We start from the raw sequence: 5,473 nt of genomic DNA, 5'->3' as shown, positions 1-5,473 counted from the left end.
CTATCGCATGTGAGGATCCTGCAGGTGGCCGATCGTTTATAGCCTTTTCTCACAGCAGCCGGAATAATTAAATGTATAATTTTGATGGTGGATTGAAATCCAGAAAGGATTATGTGTTTATGAAACACATGTGAATGAAATTAAATTATATTCCAGTTATAAATGTGCTTCTGATATCAGATAGCCTGGGATTACAAAAGATTTGTAGTTTAAAGACAACCAGTTCGAAGGGAGCATAATTAGCTTTTTGGGTTAAAAGAATTTCTTAATATGAAATTCGAATGGTATGACAATTAGTGATTAGACTGTATAGAAATTTAAATCTACACGATAATACACACTATACTCATAGTCACGCAATGCTGATGTTTTTAACATTAATAATTTGAGAATAAAGTATAACAATAATAATGATTTGCACGGTTTGATGTGATATGAGCTAACCGATCTGCGCTGGAGCCGTGCCGACTCACAACCCACGCAAGCTAGATAATTCCGCAAACAGCTGCAATTCCAGGTTTTCAAACAGAGATGGCGACAAAGAGGCAAAACTTACGGACTGCAGCTTTAACGTCCGTGCTACGTACCTTTAAGAGCACGCCCAACTCTGGTAAAACACGGAACGGTATAAACACAGTAAAACATGGTAATGGAAGAAAGAACCTCCGTGTTTAAAAGTGCATATATAGTTTTATCACAAACCAGCAAAGCTTATTCAAGAAGATACTTTTCGTTGTTACTAGGGGATATTATCGTAAGACACAGAAATCATTGTTTCCTACAGGAAATAAAAGTCACAAATGGTGTCTTGTCAGTATCTGAATTCCAGAAATGATTCCCTAGACAGCTATGAGGATAAATGGGGAGCAAATTGAGATGTTTGCCGAGATCTTCTCAGATAGACATCTCATGTGCTTCTCTAGAGTTTCAGAAGAAATCTCAAAAATGGCTCAGATTTAAAAACCTGCAATCAAGACAGACATCTCCCATCATATTCTTCCAAGATTAAAATATCTGATGTTTTATTTTTTAACTGTATAACAACAGTTGAGTCGTTTATGTCATTTCGTTATGTCATGTCGTTTATGAAATCCCCTAAACTATACATGTGAACAGTTTATTGGAAGTTGCCGTTTTAGTCAAGTTTCCAGGCAAGCAGAAGATGTTTTCAAAGCAGCTTGTTCTGCTGATCGCACCACTTAAACATTTATCTGCATTTATCAGAAATGATTCATTGCGTTCATTATATCACTGGATCAAATAAATTCTGAAAATGAGAATTCCAAAACTTCAAAGACTTCAAAGAAACATTCAATCCCAAAAAACAACAGCTAGGCCTATAAAAGACCATTATCTGTTACCCCATTGAGAGGAAATCCAGTGGAACAGTTGGTGGAATTTGGCTCCAGGTAATATGATTGAAGGCGGGAAGAGTGTGTATAACTATGTGATTTCACTAAATACCAAGATAATAAGGTTAATCAGTCTTTAAGCCTGCATTATATATTTTTCTTAGAGGCAAATTGGCAGAAATTATATCTGCTGATTTGCAAACAACATTTTGCTTTCTCATTGCATATAGGGCCAGTATTATCAATGCATTCATGAAGGCATCCTACAGCACAGCTTTACTACTTTTGTATGTTATCATTGACATTCTTTGTTTCATTTTATATGATGGTCTTTACTTTTTTATTGTTAAACTGCATGTAAAAATGTGTTTGTAAAGCACTATGCGAAGAAGATTGTTTATGAAGTCCGTTTTAATAAAATCACAAAAACAAAATCATTGGTCTTGACTACTGTTTGAACTATACAAGTGAGCTTAACAGCATGAGAATACTAGCGTATACTTACTGCAGTATATACTGTCTCCTACTTGCTCTGTTATTAACATGTATTCCTCTGCCAGAGTCACTAAACTCAGAATCTGTGACAATCCTACAACAGGCAACCATTTGAAACCTTAGAGTAATGCATTCTGTGTCCCAATTTGCTTTTAAATAAAGTGGGCTATTTTAGTAAATGCATATGGGAAGTAATTAGCTGGTATTTGATTTCTAACAACATAATCAAGAGTGTGATTGTGTCTCAGAAACTCATTTGTTTCTAAAGGAAGTCACTGCTTAACTGAGGCATCTTCCATACACATGGTCTAGCATGCATACTTTTCCCAAGAAACAGGAATAGATCTGTCAGATAAGGTATAATTGGCCCAAAATCATTTCCTTCGGAGAAAAGGAGGAAAAACAACACACCAGAAAGAGAAAACAGATATCTGACCAAGTTATTGAGGCACGTGTTCTCATCTAAACATTCTCGACCACCTAAGAATGTTGCATTGAAAACTTTTTATTAATAACACCCAGTAATAAAAGCACTAAAATATGCATCCAGTCTTTCTTGCCTAGAGACACATGAGAGTCATGATGACATTATAGCATCATGTTTTTGACTACATATTCATGTTATAATTATCTACAATTACACCGTTTCTTAGCCGCTCTGATGTTCAGTTTCAAAAACAGCTGAACTTCTGTACAATTTCTGCATGCTTTTATGCACTGAGCGGCTGCCACATTAGCTGGTTAGATATTTGTATTAACAAACAGATTTACCTAAAAAAAATGTAAGGTTATGTTTGTCTGCTTTTCCTGAAGATAACTGCTGACTATTGCATAAGTGGTAACAATGAGCTGCTTGTATAACTCCACAAATAATGCATTGTTGTAGATACATGTTCAAAGACACATTCACATGCAAAATTAGCAATTGTTTTCAAAGTTCAAACAGAACAATGTGTAGAATAGTAATCCATTTCCAGTGCAAGTCGAGGACCTGCTGAGATGATCAGCCTTCTTGACAGCTGGTTTATTTAGAAATGTTATTCTTAAGAACAGTAATGGACACTTACAGCATGAAGAGCACTAAGTAGGCTACCAAAAAAGGAAACTCAAAGCATATCAGCCAAATGACTGTTAAGTGCAGTACAGAAGATGCTGTTTGGACACAATGGCGATGTTTTCATTGGAACAACTTTTGTTTATACAGCCATGTTAATAGTTTATGTTTGCTTAATAATATTTGGTTTTTGGCTAAATAGTACACATTTTGTTAGTTGTTGTTGACCCAAAGCCAGGGTTCCCAGTGTTCGACCAATAGAGTTTGTGACCTTTGAGATCCTTTAAGAAAATTTTAAAATTGTATATAAAGTAACTGTACTTGCAAATATGATACATAAGGACTTAAGATTTTATGAACTCCCATGAGTTTTCCAGGCTTGGAAATCACAAATTATCAATAAAAAGTTCTTCATAACCGATTAATACGACTCAATGAGGAAATGACTACCTGAAATAATTTCTAGCAAAGATAAGCACACATCAGACTGGAAACATACCCGACTATCAAATGATTTTTGGCATGATTTACTCCAGGAAGTCTGAAGAACGAGGAACTGCTAATTCAGTCAGAACGGACCTTAAAAAAGCGCTTTTATTACGGCTACTTTCTGCTTCCAAGCACCGATCCCGACACCACTGAAAAAAAAAAAAAAAAAACCTTAAACACTCCCCGCCCGACCTCCCCAACGCCCACCGACCAAAACCATCCCAAAAATCGGAATTAAAGCCAAAAGCTCAAAGGAACGTATAAACGTAAAACCAGAAGATAAGCTAAGGGGTTAGTCTGAACTGTTTTTAATCCGATGAAAGAGAGGATTGTATTTTTTGCTAGTTTCCCCCCACACACACTTTTTTTTTTTACTTTTTTGTGCATTTTTTACATTAAAATTAGCATTCAATGTGATTAACGGCATGTGCTTGGTTAGTTAACGCTTAAAACGTTAGTCAAGTTTCTTATTGTGCAAACAAAGCTGTGACGAGACTGGAAAGAAACATTAGCTAGGATATAATGCTGCATTCGCGTGCAAGTCGGATACCCATATTTACAACGGCCATTCGTAGATAAATGAAGCGAGTACCTCGGACTCAAAAATGGCAAAGTATTTCAAAGAGATATGACATTTTTATGGAATTTTCTTTTTTTTTTAAATGACAAAGGACCAGGATTCACACTGAAAGTTAACTAATGCATTTTTTTTAGAAAGCTAAGGCTGTTCTTATTAGCCGGTGATCGGCAATAGCCCAGCGATATTAACAATCGGAACAGATCAGAGGTGAATGCTGTCTGGGGACGCCCAAAAATATGAATATTAAGCTTTCACAAGAGGGCGTGTGAACTTTACCTCTCGCTCGAGTCACGTTCATGAAAACTACACAACCTCTAGAGCAACCTAGTGTACACGAAAATAACAAAACAAAACATGATTGGCATCGTCAAAAAAGCTGCTCTTCCATCCTGGTCTAGTTTCAGCATTTTACATGACTTTTCTTGTTTTCACATGGTTTTATAACAGGATTCAAAGTTTTACTAATCAGAAACATATCATCTAAACAGAAAAAACAGGCGGGAAAAAGATCTAGAAGATGGGACTATCAGATAAAAGGAACAAAAGAAGAAAAAAAAAAAAAAAAGAGTTAAATAATTTGTACAATTACACTCCAACATTTGCTTTCTAGACACATGATACATAAGCGTGGGATGATAGTGTTTTGTGTTTTCTCTTACAGGGTGACACAGAATGGTCCGAGAGGGAATGCAAGTTATTCATTTGAAACCACAGGAAATCTTCTTTTTTCTCTTTTTTTAAGCTGGGTGATAAAACAAATTGTGCTCTTCTTGGTGTAGGAAAGGCATTGTTTTCCCTTAGAAGTTTTATTTCTTTTCATGGTGGTGTCAGTCAGTTTTATAAGGTGTTTTGTTGTTGACGATGCTGTGAAATTTAACATTCTAAAGTTGGAATGGTCTTCCAGTCAACTTTGGAGTTCAAATGATATCTGCGGAAAGATAAAAAGAGACCAGAATGATAAAGCAGATATTCATAGAATGACTTATTTAGATCAGACAACTCTATATAATCCTGCGCTATAAATACACAAGTTAAAACATAACGTTTCCATTATACTGCAAGAAATTCACAAGCGAAACTATTTATTTAGAAATAAATGTTTGGATAACAGATACTCTTATTTGTAAATTGAATTCTGTGAATCTACACCATTAAAAAAAAAAACTGAGGTTGAAAATCAAATAGTTATTGAAGTATGTCTTTCTACTTCAAAATGTCATGTTTAATTCAATTTTTTGCAGCTTCTTTGAAATTATTTGTACAATTTATTAACAATTCTTGAGTGAATTTATTTTCAAAGTAAATCTGAAACTAAAATAACTAAGAAAAACAATAAAATATTATGATTGATTGTTCATAATTCAACACCATACCAACTACCACAGTTATATTGATGAAAAATAGAATTAAAAAAAAAAGTATAAATTAGAATGTAATTACATTACAAAATTTATATTTATATATAAAATTTACTCATAACTTTTTATATAAAAAAAATAATTA

The 5,473-nt window shown here is 34.4% G+C and overlaps 1 protein-coding gene across 5 annotated transcripts in view; it reads right to left on the bottom strand.

The window, feature by feature from the left end:
• Nucleotides 1-3,749: 3,749 nt before the first annotated feature.
• The window catches only part of gnb1b (guanine nucleotide binding protein (G protein), beta polypeptide 1b), a 19,345-nt gene continuing 17,621 nt past the window's right edge, over nt 3,750-5,473 (bottom strand). For all 5 annotated transcript variants that reach the window (XM_016457206.1, XM_016457207.1, XM_016457205.1 and 2 more), the window contains one exon: nt 3,750-4,898. The gene's annotated coding sequence lies outside the window, so the exon portion shown is untranslated. The remainder of the gene's footprint in view (nt 4,899-5,473) is intronic.

The sequence above is a fragment of the Sinocyclocheilus anshuiensis genome, unplaced genomic scaffold (genome assembly GCF_001515605.1).
Source record: "Sinocyclocheilus anshuiensis isolate Anshui unplaced genomic scaffold, SAMN03320099.WGS_v1.1 scaffold447, whole genome shotgun sequence".
Taxonomy (NCBI): domain Eukaryota; kingdom Metazoa; phylum Chordata; class Actinopteri; order Cypriniformes; family Cyprinidae; genus Sinocyclocheilus; species Sinocyclocheilus anshuiensis.
This window is presented reverse-complemented; position numbering and strand designations above follow the sequence as displayed.